The sequence below is a fragment of the Haematobia irritans genome, chromosome 2, assembly GCF_050003625.1.
Source record: "Haematobia irritans isolate KBUSLIRL chromosome 2, ASM5000362v1, whole genome shotgun sequence".
NCBI lineage: Eukaryota > Metazoa > Arthropoda > Insecta > Diptera > Muscidae > Haematobia > Haematobia irritans.
This window is the reverse complement of record NC_134398.1, coordinates 36,759,985-36,787,979: the sequence shown is the minus strand read 5'-3', so window position 1 is coordinate 36,787,979 and position 27,995 is coordinate 36,759,985. Positions and strand designations below refer to the sequence as shown.

The following is a 27,995-nucleotide window of genomic DNA, read 5'->3' as shown; positions in this document are numbered from 1 at the left end:
AAGAAAATTTCAAAAAAAAAAAGAAAAAAATTCTAAAGAAACTTTCAATAAAATTTTCTAAAGAAAATTTCAATAAATTTTTTGAAGAAAATTTCAATAAAATTTTTTGAAGAAAATTTCAATAAAATTTTCTGAAGAAAATTTCAATAAAATTTTCTAATCTAAATTTCAATAAAATTTTCTAATCTAAATTTCAATAAAATTTTTTGAAGAAAATTTCAATAAAATATTCTGAAGAAATTTTTCAGTATAATTTTGTGAAGAAAATTTCAATAAATTTTTCGGAAGAAAATTTCAACAACATTTTCTGAAGAAAAAGAAAATTTCAATAAAATTTTTTGAAGAAAATTTCAATAAAATTTTTTGAAGAAAATTTCAATAAAATTTTCTGAAGAAAATTTCAATAAAATTTTCTAATCTAAATTTCAATAAAATTTTTTGAAGAAAATTTCAATAAAATTTTCTGAAGAAATTTTTCAGTATAATTTTGTGAAGAAAATTTCAATAAATTTTTCGGAAGAAATCAAAGTAGCCAAAAGCTTTAATGTAATCGAAAATCTAAAAAAATATATTTCAAAAATATATGAAATGTCAATAAAATTTTCTGAAGAAATAAAAAAAAACAAAAGAAACTTTCAATAAAATTTTTTGAAGAAATAAAAAAAAAAACAAGAAACTTTCAATAAAATTTTATGAAGAAAATTTCAAAAAAAAAAAAGAAAAAAATTCTAAAGAAACTTTCAATAAAATTTTCTAAAGAAAATTTCAATAAAATTTTTTGAAGAAAATTTCAATAAAATTTTTTGAAGAAAATTTCAATAAAATTTTCTGAAGAAAATTTCAATAAAATGTTCTAATCTAAATTTCAATAAAATTTTCTAATCTAAATTTCAATAAAATTTTTTGAAGAAAATTTCAATAAAATATTCTGAAGAAATTTTTCAGTATAATTTTGTGAAGAAAATTTCAATAAATTTTTCGGAAGAAAATTTCAACAACATTTTCTGAAGAAAAAGAAAATTTCAATAAAATTTTTTGAAGAAAATTTCAATAAAATTTTTTGAAGAAAATTTCAATAAAATTTTCTGAAGAAAATTTCAATAAAATTTTCTAATCTAAATTTCAATAAAATTTTTTGAAGAAAATTTCAATAAAATTTTCTGAAGAAATTTTTCAGTATAATTTTGTGAAGAAAATTTCAATAAATTTTTCGGAAGAAAATTTCAACAACATTTTCTGAAGAAAATTTCAACAAAATTTTCTGAAGAAAATTTTAACAAAATTTTCTGTAGAAAATTTTAACAAAATGTCCAAAATTTAATTTCTGTAGGAAATTTCAGTTTATTTTATATTTTTTATATGATGCACATTAGATAATAGCCTGTTATTAGGTATTTGTATAGAGTTATGGAAAGATGATCGAAAATCTAAAAATATATTTCTAAAAAAATAAAAATTATAGAACATTTCAAGAGCATTTTAGTTTTATAGAAAATTCTAACCAAATGTATTTCTATAGAAAATTTTTCTAAAGAGAATTTCAATAAAATTTTATTTAAAAGTAAAATTAAAAAAAAAAATCTAAAGAAAATTTTATTGACATTTAAAAATTTTGGCAAAAGTGGATGAAAGTAGCCAAAAGCTTTAATGTAATCGAAAATCTAAAACATATATTTCTAAAATATATAAAATTTCAATAAAATTTTCTGAAGAAATAAAAAAATAAAGAAAATTTCAATAAAATTTTCTAAGAATTTTTTTTTGCAAAAATGTATTTCTATGGAAATATTTGTTAAATTTTTTTTCTATAATATTAATAATTATCAATAAAAAATTTAAAAAAATTATAGTATCAATTAAAAAATTAATTGATCCAATTAAAAAATTAATTGATAGTATTAATTTTTGTATCAATTAAAAAATTTATTGAATCAATTAAACTTTTAATTGAATATTTTTTAAAACTCAATTACAAAATGTTCGTGAATTTTTTATCTGTGTAGTATATTTATTGTTTTTTGTTTTTCATCCTTCACTTCCTTACTAATCAATTACACATTCTCTATCAATAAAATTGTCTAGTCAATTAAATATCTCAATCTACATGAGAAAATTCGGAAGCATTTTTTTGTCTATATTATAGAATAAATTCTAGTCACTTGCCAATACATTTTTTTGTTACAATATATTGAAATATTTGCTCTTCTATTAAATTAAAATCATTGTCGTTCGTTGCCACCGGAGATATGTATATTCACCATATACAGTTGTCAATTTTTTTTATTTGCCATATTACACACGTTTCATTCGGGGAAATCTGAATTTGAATAGGCGTCTGTATTACTGAGTCATCTTTATGCAAATACAAAAACAGAAAAGTTTAATTTATTCTGGTATTTTGTATACGAAACACAGTTTATATATATTTTTATTTATTGTACTTTCACGTATTAGTTTTAAACGAACGAGAGAGTGTGATCAAAAAATTAAAATCAAATAACATACATTCTCTGATATAATTTTATATTGCACTTGGGAGTAAATGAATAGAAAAGTGCGCCCACTTAAAGTAGCAAAATTAAATAAAAATTTATTGTGTTTAGCAAATATTTCCTTATGTAAATGTAGATGGGATTTACATGGATTTCATTACTGATTATATGTTATTTTGCTACTACTATTTAATACCAATTTACAATAAATAAAATAAAACAAAATAAAATAAAATGAATAAAAAAAATAAATCTGTTGTCCTCATTTGTTCCATTCATGTTTACGTCAAACGAATTTTACTTGGCCTAACAAAAAATATTTTTGTACATGTGATTTGTTTTTATACCCTGGGCCACACTACGGAACAGGGTATTATAAGATAGTGCATATGTTTAGGTTAGGTTAGGTGGCAGCCCGATGTATCAGGTTCACTTAGACTATTCAGTCCATTGTGATGCCACATTGGTGAACTTCTCTCTTATCACTGAGTGCTGCCCGCTTCCATGTTAAGCTCAATGACAAGGGACCTCCTTTTTATAGCCGAGTCCGAATGGCGTTCCACATTGCAGTGAAACCACTTAGAGAAGCTTTGAAACCCTCAGAAATGTCACCAGCATTACTGAGGTGGGATAATCCACCGCTGAAAAACTTTTTGGTGTTCGGTCGAAGCAGGAATCGAACCCACGACCTTGTGTATGCAAGGCGGGCATGCTAACCATTGCACCACGGTTCATCTAGCCATGCCCGTCTGTCCTTCCGTCCGTCTGTCCTTCTGTCCGTCTGTCTGTGAACACAGTTTTGTCTAGGTCGCAGTTTTAGTCCAATCGACTTCAAACTTGGCACAAGTTACTGTTTTGGGTCAGAATAGAACCCTATTGAATTTGGAAGAAATCGGTTCAGATTTAGATATAGCTCCCACATATGTCTTTCGCCTGATATGGACTTATATGACCCCAGAAGCCAGAGTTTTATACCAATTTGGTTGAAATTTTGCACTAGGAGTACCATTAGTTGTGTAGTCAAGTGTGCTAAATTTTATTGAATTCGGTTCAGATATAAATATAGTTCCCAAATAACTTTCACCAATTTTCCGTCATATGACTACAGAGGTCAAAGTTGTAGTCCAATTTATGTGAAATTTTGCACAGGGATTAGATTAGTCCGATCGTCCTCAAATTTGGCGCATAGTTTTACATTGGCTCAATGACAATCGCTATTGATTTTGGAAAAAATCGGTTCAGATTTAGGTATAGCTGCCATATATATATCTATCACCGATCTGGTCATAATTGACGTATTTATCAACGTATTTTCTCAAAATTTCGGGCAGCCAAATATTTTGGGGCTTTCGTAAGATATGCAAAATATCAGCCAAATCGGTTCAGATTTATATATAGCTCCCATATATATCTTTCGTCCGATTTGAACTTATATTACCTCAAAAGCCAGAGTTTTGCCCCGATTTGCTTCAAATTTTGCACAAGGAGTACGTTTAATAGTATCATTTGTTGAAATCGGTTCAGATTTAGATATAGATCCCATATATATTTTTTTGTCCGATTTTCACTTATATGGCCAGAAAAGCCAGAGTTTTGTCCTGATTTTTGTCAAATTTTGCACAATGAGTACGTTTAATAGTATTGTTTGTTAATTGTGCTAAATTTGGTTGAAATCGGTTCAGATTTAGATATAGCTCTCATATATATCTTTCGTCTGATTTCGACTAATATGGCCTCAAAAGCCAGTTTTGCCCTGCACGGTTGCTACTCGTGTCAAAAATAATCTACCAAAATTTTAAGACAATTTTACCAAAAATAAATATAATAAATAAATAAAATCTTATTTTGAAGTTTTTTTTGGATCAAAATTTCCACGAAATTTAGTATGAAAAATAGGTTTAGTATGAAAATAGGTTTTTTCTTCGAAAGAAATGTTTTATTTTAAAAATATTGAATTTATATAAAATTTTGTGAAAATTGACTAGACAATTTTGTTTCTACTGAAAATATTGTTAAAATTTTATTTCCATAGAAAAGTTTGTCAAAATTTTATTTTATAGAAAATGTTGTGACATTTTTTTTATAGAAAATTTTGTCAAAATTTTACTTCTATAGAAATTTTTTTCAAAACTTTATTTCGATAGAAAATTTTGTCAAAATTATATTTCTATAGAAAATTTGATTTCTATAGAAAATATTGTCAAAATTTCATTTCTATAGAAAATTTTGCCAAATTTTTTTTTCTATTTCTATAGAAAATTTTATATTTCTATAGAAAATTTTGTCAAAATTTTATTTTTAAAGAACATTTTGTCAAAATTTTAAATCAATAGAAAATTTTGTCAACATTTTATTTCTATAGAAAATTTTGTCAAAATTTTATTTCTATAGAAAATTTTGTCAAAATTTTAAATCAATAGAAAATTTTGTCAACATTTTATTTCTATAGAAAATTTCGTCTAAATTTTGTTTCTATACAAAATTTTGTCAAAATTTTATTTCTATAGAAATTTTGTCAAAATTTTATTTCTATAGAAATTTTGTCAAAATTTTATTTCTATAGAAATTTTGTGAAAATTTTATTTTAATATTTATTCCTATAGAACATTTTGTCAAAATTTTATTTCTATAGAAAATTTTGTCCAAATTTTATTTCTATAAAAAATTTTGTCAAAATTTTATTTTATTTTGTCAAAATTTTAAATCAATAGAAAATTTTGTCAACATTTTATTTCTATAGAAAATTTTGTCTAAATTTTGTTTCTATAGAAATTTTGTGAAAATTTTATTTTAATATTTATTCCTATAGAACATTTTGTCAAAATTTTATTTCTATAGAAAATTTTGTCCAAATTTTATTTCTATAAAAAATTTTGTCAAAATTTTAATGCATTGTTGTTGTTTTTTATTGCAGCTTAAAACCATACATTGACTAAACTACAAGTGTAACTTACCCAACAGTGGAAAAGAATATTTGTCAAATTTATTTGGGCAAAGCCCTATAGACTGCAAGATGGTTGGATGGACGCACGTTTCGGAATTACCACATTCCTCATCAGCATCCTCTACTTGCAGCAAAACTATCAACCAATTATCAGAATAAATTCAGGCAGTTTATTAAACCCAACAAAAACCACACTTGAACCCTCCGAAAAAAGGTTTTACATTGATAGCCGGCTTATGCCGAAATAAATTCGAAACAAACATATCTCTTTTCCTATGCCACTGTCAAATCATCGATTTTTATAGAAAATTTTGTCAAAATTTTATTTCTATAGAAAATTTTGTCAAAATTTTATTTCTATAGAAAATTTTGTCTAAATTTTATTTCTATAGAAAATTTTGTCAAAATTTTGTTTCTATAGAAAATTTTGTCTAAATTTTAATTCTATATAAAATTTTGTCACAATTTTATTTCTATAGAAATTTTGTGAAAATTTTATTTCTATAGAAATTTTGTAAAAATTTTATTTCTATAGAAATTTTGTGAAAATTTTATTTTAATATTTATAGCTATAGAACATTTTTGTCAAAATTTTATTTTTATAGAAAATTTTGTCAAAATTTTATTTCTATAAAAAATTTTGTCAAAATTTTATTTCTATAGAAAATTTTGTCAAAATTTTATTTCTATACAAAATTTTGTCAAAATTTTATTTCCATAGCAAATTTTGTCAACATTTTATTTCTATAGAAAATTTTGTCTAAATTTTATTTTTATACAAAAATTTGTCTAAATTTTATTTCTATAGAAAATTTTTTCCAAATTTTATTTCTATACAAAATTTTGACGAAATTTTATTTCTATAGACATTTTGTGATTTTTTTTTAATATTTATTGCTATAAAAAATTTTGTCAAAATTTTATTTCTATATAAATATTTTTTTTTCTAGATTTTATTTCTATAGAAAATTTTGTCTAAATTTTATTTCTATTTTGTCAAAATTTTATTTCTATATAAATATTTTTTTTTTAGATTTTATTTCTATAGAAAATTTTGTCTATATTTTATTTCTATAAAAATTTTTGACAAAATTTTTTTCTATAGAAATTTTGTGCAAATTTTTTGTTAATATTTATTGCTATAGAAAATTTTTGTCAAATTTTTATTACTATAGAAAAGTTTGTCAAAATTTTCTTTCGATAAAAAATTTGGTACAAAAATTGGTCAAAATTTTATTTCTATAAAAAAATTGTAAAAAAAATTATGGTCCATATTGGTCCATAATTATATATAGCCCCTATATAAACCGACCCCAGATTTGACCTCCGGAGGCTATTGGAGGGGCAAAATTCATCCGATCCGGTTGAAAGTTGGTACGTGGTGTTTGTATATGGTCCCTAACAACCACGCAAAAATTTATCCATATCGGTCCATAATTATATAGTCCCCATATAAACCGATCCCCAGGTTTGACCTCCGGACCCTCTTGGAGGAGTAAATTTCATCCGATACGGTTGAAATTTGATACGTGGTCTAAGTATTCACTCTTTAAAAACAATGCAAAAATTCGTCCATATCAGTCCAATTATATATAGCTCCCATAAAACCGATCCCCAGATTTGACCTCCCGAGCCTCTACCAATTTACCAAACAGTAGAAAATCTAAAATTTTTGGTAGAATTCTACCAACTGCGGCTACCATGATGACAAGCCCGTGAAAAATTCATTTCTTCTCAGTCAATTTTACACTACTTCCGGAATAAAAAAAAAATATTTATACAAAAAGTTGACAAGAGTTTTTACCATTTAATTTTCATTATAAATTTTGCCTTTCTTTATAGTTTAAATATTATCTCTAAAAATTTACATCACTAAATACAGCATACAGGTATTTTCATTTTTCTGTATACCCACTCTAATATACATATCATTTAAATTCCGTGAAGTAGATGGGCCATTAAATACAGCATACAGATAACAAAACAAATGAAATTTCCGCCATTAATTTCAAATTTTGTCAATTATTTATAAAATGCAAATAATGAAACATAGTTACCGTATTTTTGCTTTGTTAATAGAATTCTTTTTGTTGATTTTTTGCTTCTCGTCCTATACCACCACCCACAATCAAATTCCAAGCGAAAACTTTGTAGAATATATCAACAACAAAAATCGATCCTAAAGGCAAAACATTTGGCAATGTCAAAGAATGGCCGTTCGTCATTAACCCACCACCAACCAGAGGCATTAACAAAGAATTTCAATTGAAATTGTTTGGGGGGAAAACTTTTCTATGGTGGTTATGGAACAAGAATCAACCTACCTCAACTCTATGGAACAAAAATAACCACAAATAGTATGAGGAACTTCAATACTCAAATGTTCAATAGCTTTTTGGTAAATTGCTACACCCTTACATACATCCCACCTACCACCTTTTATCAATTAATTGCTCCATAAAATTTATAAAATACACTGAAAAAAACAAATATAACTATATTTAATAGATGAAAGAGTTATGGGTTCAATCCCAGTTTCGGCTGAAAACCAAAATGATTTCAGCGGTGATAAAGAAAAGAAAAAAACTAGCTTGGATCTATAGACCTAAATCCTTCTTTAAGAAGTTTGGTATTCATTCCCAGCCAAACCTTTTCTTCTAGATAATAAAGACCGTTTTTCAGGAAGCAAGCCAGGTGGATACTTCACTTCACTCAACTAAAGTTTATATAGACCCAAAAATGTTATTCCTATAGAACATTTTCTCAAAATATTATTCCTATAGGAAATTTGCTCAAAATTTTATTCCTATAGAATATTTTCTCAAAATATTATTCCTATAGGAAATTTGCTCAAAATTTTATTCCTATAGAATATTTTCTCAAAGTTTTATTCCTATAGAATTTATTTTCCAAAATTTTATTCCTATAGAAAATTTTGTAAAAATTTTATTCCTATGGAAAATTTTGTAAAAATTTTATTCCTATAGAAAATCTTCTAAATATTTTATTCCTATAGAAAACTTTGTCAAAATTTTATTCCAATAAAAAAATTTGTCAAAATTTTATTTTTATAGAAAATTTACTAAAAATTTTATTCCTATAGAAAATTTACTAAAAATTTTATTCCTATAGAAATTTTTTTAAAAATTTTATTTCTATTGAAAATTTTCTAAAAATTTTATTCCTATAGAAAATTTTGACAATTTTTTTCCTATAAAAAATTTTGTCAAAATTTTATTTGTATAGAACATTTCATTCCTATTAAAATTTCCCTCAATATTTTATTGCTATAGACAATTTTCTCATAATTTTATTCCTATAGAAAATAGTGTCAAAGTTTTATTTCTATAGAATGGACTCAATAGTCTAAGTGAGCCTGAAACTTAATAGAAAATTTTGTCCAAATTTTATTTTATAGAAAATTTTGTCAAAATTTTATTCCTATAGAAAATTTTGTCAAAATTTTATTCCTATAGAAAATTTTGTCAAAATTTTATTGCTAAAAAATTTTTGCAAAAGTTTATTCCTAAAGAAAATTTTCTTAAAATTTTATTTCAATAGAAAATGTTGTCAAAATTTTATTCCTATAAAAAATTTGTCAACAGTTTAATAATAAAGACAATTTTGTCCAAATTTATTTCTATAGAAAATTTTGTGAAAATTTTATTCCTATAGAAAATATTGTCAACATTTTATTAATATAGAAAACTTTAATACAGAAAATATTGTCAAAATTTTATTCCTATAGAAAATTTTATCAAAATTTTTGTCAAAATTTTATTCCTATAGAAAATTTTCTCAAAATTGTATTTCTATAGAAAATTTTCTTGAAAATTTATTCCAATAGAAAAGTCCGTCAACATTTTATTTCTATAGAAAATTTTGTTAAAATTTTATTCTTATAGAAAATTTAGTCAAAATTTTATTCCTATAGAAAATTTAGTCAAAATTTTATTCCTAAAAAAATGTTGTCAAAATTTTATTCCTAAAAAATTTTGTCAAAATTTTATTCCTATAGAAAATTTTGTCAAAATTTTATTTCTATAGAAAATTTTATTCCTATGAAAAATTCTCTCAAAATTTTATTGCTATAGAAAATTTTCTCAAAATTTTATTCCTATAGAAAATTGTGTTAAAATTTTATTTCTCTAGAAAATTTTGTCAAGAATTTATTTCTATAGATTGGACTGAATAGTCTAAGTGAACCTGAAACTTAATCGGGTTGCCACTTTAACCTTATTTATATAGAAAATTTTGTCAAAATTATATTCCTAAAACATTTTTTGCAAAAGTTTATTCCTAAAGAAAATTTTGTAAAAATTTTATTCCAATAGAAAATTTTGTGAAAATTTTATTCCAATAGAAAATTTTTTAAAAATTTTATTCCTATAAAAAAATTGTCAACATTTTATTAATATAGACAAATTTTTTTTTTATAGAAAATTTTGTGGAAATTTTATTCCTATAGAAAATCTTGCCAATATTTAATTAATATAGAAAACTATTTCAACATTTTATTAATATAGAAAATTTTGTCAAAATCGTATTCCTATAGAAAATTTTCTCAAAATTTTATTCCAATAGAAAATTTCGTCAACATTTTATTCCTATAGAAAATTTTGGCAAAATTTTATTTTTATAGAAAATTTCGTCAAATTTTTATTCCGATTATTACTTTTGCTCGGCTTGAGGTCATAGAAACAATCGATTATTGATGTGTTCTAATATTTATTTCCAATATTTCGGTTAGTGCCACTAACCATCTTCTGGGATTTTGTATTTAAGTTCGTGTGCTGCTGTTCGTTTCGCAAGTCACTGTACAGTGTACGGTGACTTGCGAAACAAAATTAATAATCAGAATAATCATATAATAGGTCAACAATACTCAAAACTACGTAAAATTTTATGTCTATAGAACATTTTGTTAAAATTTCATTTCTATAGAAAATTTTGCCAACATTTTATTTCTATAGAAAATTTTGTCAAAATTTTATTTCTATAGAAAATTTTCTAAAAATTTTATTCCTATAGAAAATTTTGACAGTTTTTTCTATAGAAAATTTTGTCAAAATTTTATTTGTATAGAACACTTTATTCCTATGAAAAATTCTCTCAAAATTTTATTGCTATAAAAAATTTTCTCAAAATTTTCTTCCTATAGAATATTGTGTCAAAATGTTATTCCTATAGAAAATTTTGTCAAAATTTTATTTCTATAGAAAATTTTGTCAAAATTTTATTCCTACAGAAAATTTTGTCAAAATTTTATTGCTAAAAAAATTTTTGCAATAGTTTATTCCTAACGAAAATTTTCTTAAAATTTTATTCCTATAAAAAATTTTGTCAACATTTTAATTATATAGACAATTTTGTCCAAATTTATTCCCATAGAAGATTTTGTGAAAATTTTATTCCTATAGAAAATCTTGTTAACATTTTATTAATATAGAAAACTTTTTCAACATTTTATTAATACAGAAAATTTTGTTAAAATTTTATTCCTATAGAAAATTTTGCCAAATTTTATTTCTATAGAAATTTTGTCAAAATTTTATTCCTATAGAAAATTTTCTCAAAATTGTATTTCTATAGAAATTTTTCTCAAAAATTTATTCCAATAGAAAATTTCGTCAACATTTTATTTCTATAGAAAATATTGTTAAAATGTTATAGAAAGATTCGTCAAAATTTTATTCCAATAGAAAATTTTGTCAAAATTTTATTCCTATAGAAAATTTTGGCCAAATTTTATTTCTATAGAAAATTTTATTCCTATGAAAATTTCTCTCAAAATGTTACTGCTATAGAAAATTTTCTCAAAATTTTATTCCTATAGAAAATTGTGTCAAAATGTTATTCCTATAGAAAATTTTGTAAAAATTTTATTTCTAAAGAAAATTTTGTCAAGAATTTATTTCTATAGAATGGAGTGAATAGTCTAAGTGAACCTGAAACTTAATCGGGCTGCCACTTTAACCTTATTCATATAGAAACTTTTGTCAGAATTATATTCCTATAGAAAATTTTCTCAAAATTTTATTCATATAGAAAATTGTGTTAAAATTTTATTCTATAAAAATTTTTGTCAAAATTTTATTCCTATAGAAAATTTTGTCAAAATTTTATTTCTATCGAAAATTTTGTCAAAATTTTATTCCTATAGAAAATTTTCTCAAAATTGTATTCCTATAGAAAATGTTCTCAAAATTTTATTCCAATAGAAAATTTCGTCAACATTTTATTTCTATAGAAAATTTTGTCAAAATTTTATTTCTATCCAAAATTTTGTCAAAATTTTATTCCTATAGAAAATTTTCTCAACATTGTATTCCTATAGAAAATTTTCTCAAAATTTTATTCCAATAGAAAATTTCGTCAACATTTTATTTCTATAGAAATTTTTGTCAAAATTTTATTCCTATAGAAAATTTTTTCAAAATTTTATTCCAATAGAAAATTTCGTCAAAATTTTTTCAAAATTTTATTCCTATAGAAAATTTTTTCGAAAGAGATTTTTTTCTAAGTGTCTATAGAAGAGGGGATCTTTTAGCTATTAGGCGTTTAAATGGTCGTATAACTTGACAAATGCTAACCCAAATAATTTGTATTTAAAGAGCGGAAATTAAACCAGAAAAGCACATACCATTATATTATTTCTCATCAAAAACTCCCAAAATGAAATGACAACAAAGGCATCCATCCACCAATCCAATCTATAGTCAACAATACTCGAAATACAAATAAATTTGTTCGTTGACAATGCCTTTGTGGTTGGGCTTGTACCTCCTCCCCCCTCCCCAGGCAAACCATACAAAGGGGACAGAAAAAGGAGGTGCAACCCAAAATCGCGTATCGAAATTTCTTTTAGTAGTAGTTTCTGTGAAAAATGGCCACAAAAGAGCAACATAACAGAAATTGCGACGATTGAATTTGTGGTTAACACAATAATCATAAAATGTTCCAAATGTGAATGAGATGGGGGGTAAACAACAATTAAGGCAAAAATCCATGGCCCATTAATGTGGATAACGTCTGGGCCTTTAGCAAAATTGGTGGCAATACAGTGAGAGTGGGAATCACGAATTATGGTTTTTTTGACTTTTAATAAAAAATGTATTTGAAGCAATAACTTTTTTAATCAAACTAAAAACACTGAGTCAGTTAAGAAAACAGTGCATGAAAATAGTAACGTTTTTAATTAAAAATTAATCGAGTCTTGCAACCAACATCAATTAATTTTTTAATTGAATCAATTAAAAAATTAATTGAAATCAATTAATATTTTAATCAAGTATTTTTTGATGTCCAAATAAAACTGTGATTGATATCATTTTGGAGATTGAAGACATTTCAATAAAAAAAATTAATTGGATCAATTAATTTCGTGATTGAATCAGAAAAACATTTTTTTTCTGTGTTACCAAAAAAAAAACTGTATTCAATCTTTTTAAAATTTGGACGGGCCTCTCCTTCTGGCCCAACTTGTTTTGAAGCATATTTACTAAAAAAATAACTACTTTGATATACTTGAAATTTACAAGAAACGTAGAATATTGTTTTGTATGGATTCAAGGAGTGCGGTATACGAATCCAGTACATGAGCTAATTTTCCAATTTTAAAATAAATGAAAATGTTTTTATTATAGCAAAGAAATGGAAAAATTTTTATTTACAATACATTTTTGTGTAACGTCATTGCATTAAACGACATGTGTTTCCATCATGTCAATCATTTTCTTATCGTTTTACTGATAATGGCATACCACAGCATCTTATCAAAATTTCCCAAATAAAGGAAAAAAAAGTATATTGTCTAGTCTTGTTTTTAGTATCCTATACAAATAAATATACAGGCAAATGACCTCAAGGCAAGGACATAGTGTCCTTTATATCTCCCATAGAGACATAGAGAGAGAGAGAGAGAGAGAAAGAGATAGATAGACCTAATGTTTGTGCGTGTAAAATATCTGGTGACCATTTGGCTAACATATGTTCAAATCATATTTTTTGGCAAACATTTTGGGAATATAGGAATATATTAGGAAGGTTAAACGATTTCAGAAATTTCCAATAGATTTTAAATCAATATATGAAAATACAGAAAATTAAATAAAAATTAATATTTTTTAACCATGAAACAAGTAAGGAAAGTCTAAAGTCGGGCGGGGCCGACTATATTATACCCTGCACCACTTTGTAGATCTAAATTTCCGATACCATATCACATCCGTCAAATGTGTTGGGGGCTATATATAAAGGTTTGTCCCAAATACATACATTTAAATTTAAGTCGGCTAATGCACTAGGGTGGAACACAATATTAGTAAAAAAATATGTGAAACATTTAACTCTGAAGCAATTTTAAGGAAACTTCGCAAAAGTTTATTTATGATTTATCGCTCGATATATATGTATTAGAAGTTTAGGAAAATTAGTCATTTTTACAACTTTTATAGTAAGCAGTGGCGATTTTACAAGGAAAATGTTGGTATTTTGACCATTTTTGTCGAAATCAGAAAAACATATATATGGGAGCTATATCTAAATCTGAACCGATTTCAACCAAATTTGGCTCGCATAGTAACAATGCTAATTCTACTCCCTGTGCAAAATTTCAACTAAATCGGAGTTAAAAATTGGCCTCTGTGGGCAAATGCGTGTAAATCGGGCGAAAGCTATATATGGGAGCTATATCTAAATCTGAACCGATTTGGCTGATATTTTGCAAGTTTTTCGAGACCCATAAAATATTCGGATGTCCGGAATTTGAGGAAGATCGGTTGATACACACGCCAATTATGACCAGATCGGTGAAAAAAATATATGGCAGCTATATCTAAATCTGAACCGATTTTTCCAAAATCAATAGGGATCGTCTTTGAGCCGAAACAGGACCTTATACCAAATTTTATGACAATCGGACTAAAACTGCGAGCTGTACTTTGCACACAAAAATACATCAACAGACGGACAGACAGACAGACGGACATCGCTAAATCGACTCAGAATTTAATTCTAAGCCGATCCGTATACTAAAAGGTTGGTGTATGATTACTCCTTCTTGGCGTTACATACAAATGCACAAACTTATTATACCCTGTACCACAGTAGTGGTGAAGGGTATAAATAATATACATAACGTGAATTCAGTTGATTCATAAAATAAAAAAAAACATCAATAATTTTAAATTAATACATTTGAAAACATCCATTAAAATTTAATTACAAATTTCCAATAGATTTTAAATCCATATATGAAAATATTAAAAATATAATACAAATAAAAATTAATATACATGAAAAAAACTATATGTATAATGCCCCTCTGTGATTTGTAAAATAAAAAAACTTCAATAATTTTACATTAATATATTTGAAAAGATTTATTTGAATTTAATTAAAACAACACAAATTAAATTAAAGCAAAAATTAAAATAATTTCCAATTTAACATAATTTTATTTAACATTAAGATTATCTTAAATTAAAGCTAATAAACTACTTTAAATTAAATTAAATCATTTTTTTCTTCTAAATAAATAAATTGAAAGGTATAATAGTTAAATTTAATATATAAAAGAATCAATTTAACTTTAATAAAATGAAATTAAATAAGATCTATCAAACTATATTAAAATAAATTTTAAATTTAATTAGTTTTTATTTTAAATTAAGATAGTTCAGATTAAACAAATTAAATAACCTTATATCAATTATAATTAAATATTTTTTTTAAATTAACATATTTGGATTCAATTTCAATTTTATTAAAAAGAACCAAATTAAATTAAAGCATTAGAACTGTATTAAAATAATTTCCAGTTTAACATAATTTTTATTTAACATTAAGATTATCTTATATTAAATTTGATTAACATCAATCAGTTTTTTTCTAAATAAATAAATTTAAAAATGTTGATAGGGTATTTATTATGTAAAAGATTCAATTTAACCTTAAAAAACAACAAATTAAATTAAATCAATCAAACAAAATAAATTTTAAAATTGATTAGTTTTTTTTTTTAATAAAGATAATTCAGATTAAACAAATTAAATTATCTTAAATACATAATAATAATTTTTTTCTAAACATTTAAATAAAATCATATAAAAAATTTTATTCCTATAGAAAATTTTATCAAAATTTTATTTCTATAGAAAATTTTGTCAAAATTTTATTTCTATACAAAATGTCAATATTTTATTCCCATAAAAATTTTGGTAAAATTTTATTTCTATCGAAAATGTTGTTAAAATTTTATTCCAATAGAAAATTTTGTCAAAATTGTATTCCTATAGAAAATCTTGTTAAAATTGTATTCCTATAGAAAATTTGGTCAAAATTGTATTCTTAGAGAAATTTTTGTCAACATTTTATTGCTATATATTTTCCTATAGAAAATTTCGACAAAGTTGTATACTTATGGACAATTTTTCAATTTCAAGGTTAATAAGACAATGCAATAAGCCAAATGAGACCAATAGTAGTGTACTGCCACTGCCAATTTTGTCAAAATTATATTTCTATAGAAAATTTTGTCAAAATTGTATTTCTATAGAAAATTTTGTCAAAACTGTAATTCTATACAAAATTTTGTCAAAATTTTATACCTATAGAAAATTTTGTCAACATTGTATTCTTTTAATAAATTTTGTCACAATTTTATTTCTATAGAAAATTTTGTCAAAATTGTATTGCTATAAAAAAATTTTGTCAAAATTATATTGCTATAAAAAATGTTGTCAAAATTTTATACCTATAGAAAATTTTGTCAACATTGTATTCTTTTACACAATTTTGTCAAAATTTTTATTTCTATAGAAAATTGTATTCCTATAGAAAATTTAGTCAAAATTTCATTTCTTAGAGTTTTTTATAGGAATTTTATTCAAAATTTTGACAATATTGTATTCCTATAGAAAATTTTGTTAAAATTGTATTCCTATAGAAAATTTAGTTTAAATTGTATTCCTATAGAACATTTTGTTAAAATTGTATTCCTATAGAAATTTTTGTCAAAATTATATTTCTACAAAAAATTATATTTCTTTAGAAAATTTTGTTAAAATTTTATTTCTATAGAAAATTTTGTCAAAATTTTATTTCTATAGAAAATTTTGTCAAAATTTTATTTCTATAGAAAATTTTGTCAAAATTGTATTCCTATAGAAATTTTAGTCAAAATTTCATTTCTTAGAGATTTTTTTATTCCATAGGAATTTTATCAAAATTTTATTTCTATAGAAAATTTTGTCAAAATTGTATTCTTAAAGAAAATTTAGTTAAAATTGTATTCCTATAGAAAATTTTGTTAAAATTGTATTTCTATAGAAAATTTTGTCAAAATGTTATTTCTATAGAAAATTTTGTCAAAATTTTATTTCTATAGAAATTTTTGTCAAAATTTTATTTCGTGTTTTGTTTTTTATTGTGGGTTTGTACTTCAATCATATTTGTTGTTCTGATCTCAGCTTTAAAACCTTATTTCTATAGAAAATTTAGTCAAAATTTTACTTCTATAGAAAATTTAGTCAAAATTTTATTTCTATAGAAAATTGTGTCAAAATTTTATTCTTAGAGAATTTTTTGTCAAAATTTTATTCTTAAAGATTTTTTTTCAACATTTTATTGCTATAGAAAATTTTGTCAAAATTGTATTACTATGGAAAATTTTACAATTTCAAGTTTATTAAGACAATACAATAAGCCTAATGAGGCCAATAATAGTGTACTACCACTGCCAATTTTGTCAAATTGTATTCCTATAGAGCCACCGTGGTGCAATGGTTAGCATGTCCGCCTTGCACACACAAGGTCGTGTGTTCGATTCCTGCTTCGACCGAACACCAAAAAGTTTTTCAGCGATGGATTATCCCACCTCAGTAATGCTGGTGACATTTCTGAGGGTTTCAAAGCTTCTCTAAGTGGTTTCACTGCAATGTGGAAGCCGTTCGGACTCGGCTATAAAAAGGAGGTCCCTTGTCATTGCGCTTAACATGGAATCGGGCAGCACTCAGTGATAATGGAGAAGTTCACCAATGTGGTATCACAAAGGACTGAATAGTCTATGTGAGTCTGATACATCGGGCTGCCACCTAACCTAACCTAACCATTCCTATAGAAAATGTTGTCAAAATTTTATGTCTATAGAAAATTTTTTCAAAATTTTACTCCTATAGAAGATGTTGTTAAGAATTTATTACTATAGAAAATTTTGTGAAAATTTTATTCTTAGAGAAAATTTTGTCAACATTTTATTCCTATAGAAAATTTTGTCAAAATTTCATTTCTTAGAGATTTTTTATAGGAATTTTATCAAAATTTTATTTCTATAGAAAATTTTGTCAAAATTTTATTTCTATAGAAAATGTTGTCAAAATTTTATTTCTATAGGAAATTTTGTCAAAATTTTACTTCTATCGGAAATTTTGTCAAAATTTTATTACTATAGAAAATTTTGTAAAATTTCATTTCAAAATTTTACTTCTATAGAAAATTTTGTCAAAATTTTAGTTCTATAGAAAATTTTGTCAAAATTTTATTTCTATAGAAAATTTTGTCAAAATTTTATTTCTATAGAAAATTTTGTCAACATTTTATTTCTATCGGAAATTTTGTCAAAATTTTATTTCTATAGAAAATTTTGTCAAAATTTGATTTCTATAGAAAATTTTGTCAACATTTTATTTCTATAGAAAATTTTGTCAACATTTTACTTTTATAGAAAATTTTGTCTAAATTTTATTTCTATAGAAAATTTTGTCTAAATTTTATTTCTATAGGAAATTTTGTCAAAATTGTATTTCTATAGAAAATTTTGTCAAAATTTTATTTCTATAGAAAATGTTATTCCCAAAGAAAATTTTTTAATTCCTAGACAAAATTTTGTCATAAAAACATCAAGAATTCTACCAAACTACCATAATCTACCATATTTGATAGAATTCTACCAACTGTGGCAACCGTAGTCGGGTCTGGACAATTTCATAAAATTATAAGAAATTTCGATTTTGAATAAATTTAATTTCCAATTCAATTCAAATATTACATAACCCCATATCATTAAGCCACTGACAAATGTCCCCTATACCCGAAACTAAAAAAATGTCTTCCTGGTCTTTAGCTTCATTGATTAATTGAATTTCATTTTGGCAATCATAATTTGCTGACCTTTAATCTATGGTGGCCAAAGAGAAACCATCGTAGTCGAATTTCTAAAACCAACATCAATTAATGACAAATTGTCGCATCGTTAAGATGTCTCATTGGGGTATTCTGTCATCTGTCATCATCATAATGACAAGCAGCAGCAAGAAGACCGATAATATCAAATAATACACATCTAAGTAATATTTCAATTGACACATTCCATGTTGTTTGCCAATCATAATTCAAAACTCATAAAATTCAATGCAGACAGAAAACAAACTATAACTTCTTCCTTCATCTTCTCTGAAGACACACCCCTCTGCCCCTATTAGTACCTGATTGACGATGAGAGATAAAAACAAAGCGACAAACTTATATGAAGTGAAAAGGAGTGTCAGGCGTTCGAGAATATGGTGCGTGCATCGTTTTACAGACATTGCTCTTCATATCACGGAAAAGAAATCAAATGTCAACGAACTGTCAAATTTGTCATTTTGTAGAGATGTATTCGAAATGCAATGGTTGTTGATGTTTATTTTTTTAATTTGTTTCTCTCTTCTTCTTGTTCATTCTATCTATATTTAGAATGTGGGTGATACAGATCTTTGACGGGCATGGAATAAATTTTATTTTAGGTATTGGCTGATGTTATTGATTCAGATATGGTGGCACAAGTCACCATATGCCACCATATTTGAGTTTTAACAGAGTATTTTTTTTTGCTTTGCCAGAATATCTTCATTCCATTTTCCAAAATCTTTGCATTTTAATGAATTTGTTTTGAGAAGTCGTTATTGAGATGAAGTTGCCTCTTCATATCTTTTTTGATGGGAGAATTTGTGCTTATTAAGTTATTAACTTCATGCTGATATTATTGTGATCATGTTTTTTTGAATTCCACAAAATGTATGGTGTCAGCTGCATTGTTGTTAAACATATCACAATAAATTTCACACTTAATTACGAATGATTTTGTTTACTTCACACTCCCTAGGGTTATGATTTCACATTTAAAACAGGAAGTGAGAGCCCACTGTGAAGGGCAAATATAATTTTGCATTGCTGTTATAATTTGGTTATGGAAATGTGAAAAGCAAGGAAAGTAAATTGAACAAGTATATACGGCCGTAAGCTCGGCCAGGCCGAATCTTATGCACCTTCCACCATAGATTGCATAGAAACTTGTACTAAGACTGTCATCCACAATCGAATTACTTCGGTTGCGGTAACACTTGCCGATGGCAAGGTATCTTGAAACATCTTAACACCGTCTTCGCAATTGAAAGGCAGATTAAATACGTATATATAATTCAGTTTGATAACACTTTCTATAGAAATAAAAACTTAACAAAATTTTCTATAGCAATACATTTTTGGCAAAATTTTCTATAGCAATAAAATTTTGACAAAATTTTCTATAGCAATAAAATTTTGATAAAATTTTCTATAGCAATAAAATTTTGACAAAATTTTCTATAGCAATAAAATTTTGACAAAATTTTCTATAGCAATAAATTTTTGACAAAATTTTCTATAGCCATAAAATTTTCACAAAATTTTCTATAGCAATAAAATTTTGAAAAATTTTTTTATAGCAATAAAATTTTGAAAAATTTTCTATAGCAAAAAAATTTTGACACAATTTTCCATAGCAATAAAATTTTGACAAAATTTTCTACAGCAATAAAATTTTGACAAAATTTTCTATAGAAATAAAATTTTGACAAAATTTTCTATAGCAATAAAATTTTGATAAAATTTTCTATAGCAATAAAATTTTGACAAAATTTTCTATAGCAATAAAATTTTGACAAAATTTTCTATAGCAATAAATTTTTGACAAAATTTTCTATAGCCATAAAATTTTCACAAAATTTTCTATAGCAATAAAATTTTGAAAAATTTTTTTATAGCAATAAAATTTTGAAAAATTTTCTATAGCAAAAAAAATTTTGACACAATTTTCCATAGCAATAAAATTTTGACAAAATTTTCTACAGCAATAAAATTTTGACAAAATTTTCTATAGAAATAAAATTTTGACAAAATTTTCTATAGCAATAAAATTTTGACAAAATTTTGTATAGAAATAAAATTTTGACAAAATTTTCTATAGAAATAAAATTTTGACAAAATTTTATATAGAAATAAAATTTTGATAAAATTTTCTATACTAATAAAATTTTAACAACATTTTTTTATAGAAATAAAAACTTTACAAAACTTTCTATAGCAATAAAATTTTGACACAATTTTCTATAGCAATAAAATTTTGACAAAATTTTCTATATCAATAAAATTTTGACAAAATTTTCTATAGCATAAAATTTTGACAAAATTTTGTATAGAAATAATATTTTGACAACATTTTCTATAGAAATAAAATTTTGACAAAATTTTCTATAGCAATAAAATTTTTACAAAATTGTATATATCAATAAAATTTTGACAAAATTTTATATATCAATAAAATTTTTACAAAATTTTCTATAGCAATAAAATTTTGACAAAATTTTCTATAGCAATAAACTTTACAAAAGTTTCTATAGCAATAAAATTTTGACAAAATTTTCTATAGCAATAAAATTTTGACAAAATTTTCTATAGCAATAAAATTTTGACAAAATTTTCTATAGAAATAAAATTTTGACAACATTTTGAATAGAAATACAATTTTGACAACATTTTGAATAGTAATAAAATGTTAATAAAATTTTCTATAGCAATAAAATTTTGACAAAATTTTCTTTAGTGATAAAATTTTGACAAAATTTTCTATAGTAATAAAATTTTGACAAAATTTTCTATAGAAATAAAACCTTTACAAAATTTTCTATAGCAATAAAATTTTGACAAAACTTTCTATAGTAATAAAATTTTGACAAAATTTTCTATAGCAATAAAATTTTGACAAAATTTTCTATAGAAATAAAATTTTGACAAAATTTTCTATAGTAATAAAATTTTGACAAAATTTTCTATAGTAATAAAATTTTGACAAAATTTTCTACAGAAATAAAGTTATGACAAAATTTTCTATAGTAGTAAAACTTTGACTAAATTTTCTATAGAAATAAAATTTTGACAAAATTTTCTATAGCAATAAAATTTTGACCAAATTTTCTATAGCAATAAAATTTTGACAACATTTTCTATAGAAATAAAATTTTGACAAAATTTTGAATAGTAATACAATTTTGACAACATTTTGAATAGTAATAAAATGTTGCTAAAATTTTCTATAGCAATAAAATTTTGACAAAATTTTCTATAGCAATAAAATTTTGACAAAATTTTCTATAGTGATACAATTTTGACAAAATTTTCTATAGAAATAAAACCTTTACAAAATTTTCTATAGAAATAAAATCTTGACAAAATTTTGTATAGTAATAAAATTTTGAGAAAATTTTCTATAGTAATAAAATTTTGACAAAATTTTTTATAGTAATACATTTTTGGTACATTATTCATGGGGATCGTATATATATGACTATAGACCGATATGGACCAATTTTGGCATGGTTGTTAGCGGCCATATACTAGCGCAATGTACCGAGTTTCACCACACGGACGAAAAACACCGTTTTTCATATGTTTGGGTGTAAAAATTATATGTTTAGAACTCAAAATTTTTTAACACAATATTTTTAAGTGCAAGCTTATAATGTTCATAAACTAGCATAACATGTTTGGGAAATATATGTTAATATGTTAGAACATAAAATGTTTGTAAATATAATATGCTTAGATGCATATTAAAACAAAAATTATTGACAATCTTTTCTTTAAATTCAAATTTATAAATAACATTCAGAGTAGTAGATAAAATGATAATGCCTTAGGCGAGGTTATGTGGCAGCCTTAGACTATTCAGTCCATTATGATACCACAGTGGAGCACTTCTCTCTTATCACTGAGTGCTGTCCATGTTAAGCTCAATGACAAGGGACCTCCTTTTTATAGCCGAGTCCGAACGGCGTTCCACATTCCAGTGAAACCACTTAGAGAAGCTTTGAAACCCTCCGAAATGTCACCAGCATTACTGAGGTGGGATAATCCACCGCTGAAAAACTTTTTGGTGTTCGGTCGTAGCGGGAATCGAACCCACGACCTTGTGTATGCAAGGCGGGCATGCTAACCATTGCACCACGGTTGCTCCCAAAAGTCGAATAGACAGAAAAATAAATGCTATTGTCCTTCACTTTCCAGTAAAGTTCAAATAATTATACAGAAAAAATTATACTTCAATTACGAAATTCAATTTTCAATTGTTATATGCTTCCATAACGAAAATGATCATATCAATCACAGAAATATTTCCAAAAAAATATACTTGCTTTCTTCGGCACTTTCAATTACTTTCTTAATTGACTCAATTAAAAATTTAATAAATTTTGTTCGCAAAACTCAACATTATTTTATTAAAGCATTCAATTATTTATTGTATTTTTATTTATTTATTTTCTCACCTCTTGGTGAATATACGAATTCAAACTTTTCCACACAGTTTGGATTTTTAACTAAACTAAATGTTTCTGTGTTAAAGTATTCAGTAGAAGCATTTATTTTTAAGTGTTTCCGTGTTAGTATTACAATTGCTCACCCTCACTGTATTTTAGATTGCAAAAGGCTCCCCCTTTTCATATTATTTATGTAAATGGCAGCCCAAAGCCTTAATGGATATGATATGCGTGTGGCATAAATGGATTCGATTTAATCCCCTATTCAAACATTTCAATACAATGTAGGAGAAATGAAGATTACGGCTGAGGAACACCAAAAAGGAACAAAAATCCCATATTCAGTAAGGATATGTAAAATAATGCGATTAATACGTGGCGATTTATTTTATCTCTTGACATTGAATATACAAAACGTTGTGAACATCTTTGCAAAACATAAGAGAAGGGGGAATAAGCTAAAACAATTGCAAAATATGGATCATTTGGATCTAATTATATTGTAATTTATTACAAAAATGAAAAAAATTATGAACGAGGGATGAGGGGAATTCCTTGGGTGGCACAATACAGGATGAACATTTGTCAAAATTGTGTTTCTATAGAAAATTTTCTCAAAATTTTATTTCTATAAAAAATTTTTGAACATTTTTTTTTTTTGCAAAAAATATCTATAGAAATAAAATTTTGCAAAATTTTCTCAAAACTTTATTTCTATAGAAAATTTCTCAAAATTTTATTTCTATAGAAAATTTTACCAAAATTTTATTTCTATAGAAAATTTTGCCAAAATTTTATTTCTATAGAAAATTTTGTCAAAATTTTACTTCTATAGAAAATTTTGTCAAAATTTTATTTCTATAGAAATTTTTAGCAAAATTTTATTTCCATAGAAATTTTTTGCAAAATTTTATTTCTATAGAAATTTTTTGCAAAATTTTATTTCTATAAAAAATTTTGTCAAAATTTTATTTCTATAGAAAATTTTGTCAAAATTTTATTTCTATAGAAAATTTTGTCAAAATTTTATTTCTATAGAAAATTTTGTCAACATTTTATTTCTATAGAAAATTTTGTCAACATTTTATTTCTATAGAAATTTTTTGCAAAATTTTATTTCTATAGAAATTTTTTGCACAATGTTATTTCTATAGAAAATTTTGTCAAAATTTTATTTCTATAGAAATTTTTTGCAAAATTTTATTTCTATAAAAAAAAAAAATTGTCGAATATTTATTTCTGTAGAAAAGTTTGTCTAAATTTTATTTCTATTGAAAATTTTATCAAAATTTTATTTCTATCGAAAAATTTGTCAATTTTTTTTTCTATAGACAATTTTGTCAACATTTGGTTTTGTGGAAAATTTTGTCGAAATTTTATTACTGCAGAAAATTTTGTCAAAATTTTATTTCTATATAAAATTTTGTCACAATTTATATTTCTATAGAAATTTTTGGAATATTTGATTTCTATAGAAAATTTTTGCAAAATTTTATTTCCATAGAAAAAAATTTTATCTCTATAGGAATTTTTGCCAAAATTTTATTTCTATAGAAAATGTTGTCAAAGTTTTAGTTTTATAGAAAATTTTTGCAAAAAATTTGTCAAAAATTTTGTCAAAATATTATTTCTATAGAAAATTGTTGCAAAATTTTATTTCTATTGAAAATTTTGTCAAAATTTAACCCATTACACGCTAGGACTATTTAAAATAAAAAAATAAAAAATAAATTCATTTATTTATCTACACTTAACTTCAGTTAAAAATATTAAAAAATAAAAACATAAAAACGAAAAACATTAAAAAACAAAAAGAAATGTTGCCCAACTTCATTTATAAAAAAAGTTCTACGAAATTAAATGTTGCCAATTTTCTGTACTCAAGGGAGTACAATAGCTGGGAATGGGTTAATTTTTATAGAAAATTTTGTCAAAATTTGATTTCTATAGAAACTTTTGTCAAAATTTTATTTCTATAGAAAATTTTCTCAAAATTGTATTTCTATAGAAAATTTTGTCAAAATTTTATTTCTATAGAAAATTTTCTCAAAATTTTATTTCTATAAACAATTTTCTCAAAATTTTATTTCTATAGAAAATTTTGTCAAAATATGGAAAAATATGGAAAATTTTGTCAAAATTTAATTTCTTTTGTTTTCTTTTTTTAAATTTGCATTTACTTTTAGCATTTAAAAAAGTATTAGAAAAATAATAAATAACAAGTAACATATATACGGCCGTAAGTTCGCCCAGGCCGAATCTTATGTACCCTCCACCATGGATTGCGTAGAAACTAGAGGTGTGCACGTGACACGAAATTGTCGTGACTCACGAAAATTTTCGTGATTCGTGCGTGTGTCACGCTCATGACAACAGCGTGAGGGTGCGTGAACGTAATTAACAAACCAAAATATCGTGCGTGAGTTACGAATATAATGTCTTCGTGAGTGTGCGTGAGTAACGAATTACACTCACGAAAATATTCCTGCTCACCAACAAAAACGCTTAAGAGTTAAATTCAATTAAAATTTTAGTGACACCTGGGATGTTAAGAGTTTAATAACACTCTCGATTTGAATAATGCTCATGTTTTCAGACACTTCGGTAAGGTAAATTAATCATAAAATTATTCGTGAGTCACGATATTTTTCGTGAGTCACGATATTTTTCGTGAGTCACGTCGTTTTCGTGCGTGAGTACAAATTTTTCTTTTCGTGAGTGTGCGTGAGCGTGAGTACTACCAACAAATATAGTGCGTGAGTATGAGTTTTCAGTCGTGAGTGTGCGTGAGTAAGCTATTACTCACGTGCACACCTCTAGTAGAAATTTCTACTAAAGACATTCATCCACAATTAATTACTTGGGTTGCAGCCGATGCCAAGGCATAAATTGCAAGTTAGTCCATACGGAATGTATAGTCGACACAAGAAAGGTCGATTAAATACGTATATATTCAGTTCTTGACCGGTATATATAGGAAAGAAATAATTACGAACCGATATGAACTTTTGTGCGGAATTATAGATCCAGAAATGAAATATGGGGGTCGCTTTATATGGGGGCTATATACAATTATGAACATGAGTCTAACAAAACTGGCAGAGTTTTTTACTGTTTGGTAGGTTGGTAGAATTGTTGATGTTTTGGAGGATTTTGCAAAATATTCCTCTCTGACTATGAAATGCTTCATACATTTTCTATAGAAATAACGTTTTGACAAAATTTTCTACAGAAATAAAATTGTAGTAAAATTGGTAGAATTCTTGATGTTTTGGAAGATTTTGCAAAATATTCCTCTATAACTATGAAATTCTTCATAAATTTTCTATAGAAATAACATTTTGACAACATTTTCTATAGAAATAAAATTTTGACAAAATTTTCTACAGAAATAAAATTCTGACAAAATTTTCTATAGAAATAAAATTTTGAAAAATTTTTTGGCAATAAAATTTTGGTAGATTATTTTTGGCTCGAGTGGCAATCGTGATTTTTCTGTGATTGGGGATCGGTTTATTTGGGGGCTATATATAATATAGATCGATACGGACCAATTTTGCCATGGTTGTCATCTGCCATATACTAACACCACGTATCAAATTTCAATCGGATCGGATGAATTTTGCTCCTTCAAGAGGCTCCGGAGGTAATATCTGGCGATTGGTTTATATTGGGGCTATATATAATTATGAACCGATATGGACAAATTTTTGCATGGTTGTTAGAAGCCATACACTAACACCACGTACTAAGTTTCAACTGGATTGGATGAATTTTGCTCTTCCGAGAGGCTCCGGATGTTAAATCTGGGGATCGGTTTATATGGGGGTTATATATAATTAAGTATCGATGTGGACCAATTTTTGCATGACTATTAGAGACCACATACCAACACCATGTACCAAATTTCAGCCAGATCGGATGAAATATGCTTCTCTAAGATGCTCCGCAAGCCAAATCTGGGGATCGGTTTATATGGGGGCTATATATAATTAAGTACCGATGTGGACCAATTTTTGCATGGTTATTAGAGACCATATACCAACGTCATGTACCAAATTTCAGCCAGATCGGATGAAATTTGCTTATCTAAGAGGATCCGCAAGCCAAATCTGGGAATCGGTTTATATGGGAGCTATATAAAGGGTGATTTGTTAAGAGCTTGATAACTTTTTTTAAAAAAAAAACGCATAAAATTTGCAATATCTCATCGGTTCTTTATTTGAAACGTTAGATTGGTCCATGACATTTACTTTTTGAAGATAATTTCATTTAAATGTTGACCGCGGCTGCGTCTTAGGTGGTCCATTCGGAAAGTCCAATTTTGGGCAACTTTTTCGAGCATTTCGGCCGGAATAGCCCGAATTTCTTCGGAAATGTTGTCTTCCAAAGCTGGAATAGTTGCTGGCTTATTTCTGTAGACTTTAGACTTGACGTAGCCCCACAAAAAATAGTCTAAAGGCGTCAAATCGCATGATCTTGGTGGCCAACTTACCGGTCCATTTCTTGAGATGAATTGTTCTCCGAAGTTTTCCCTCAAAATGGCCATAGAATCGCGAGCTGTGTGGCATGTAGCGCCATCTTGTTGAAACCACATGTCAACCAAGTTCAGTTCTTCCATTTTTGGCAACAAAAAGTTTGTTAGCATCGAACGATAGCGATCGCCATTCACCGTAACGTTGCGTCCAACAGCATCTTTGAAAAAATACGGTCCAATGATTCCACCAGCGTACAAACCACACCAAACAGTGCATTTTTCGGGATGCATGGGCAGTTCTTGAACGGCTTCTGGTTGCTCTTCACTCCAAATGCGGCAATTTTGCTTATTTACGTAGCCATTCAACCAGAAATGAGCCTCATCGCTGAACAAAATTTGTCGATAAAAAAGCGGATTTTCTGCCAACTTTTCTAGGGTCCATTCACTGAAAATTCGACGTTGTGGCAGAT

General features: G+C 25.4%; 1 protein-coding gene across 2 annotated transcripts in view; it reads right to left on the bottom strand.

Annotated features, from left to right (window-relative positions):
- step (cytohesin steppke) overlaps nucleotides 1-27,995 on the bottom strand; it is a 91,541-nt gene that overhangs the window by 24,062 nt on the left and 39,484 nt on the right. The gene's annotated exons all lie outside the window — the stretch shown is intronic.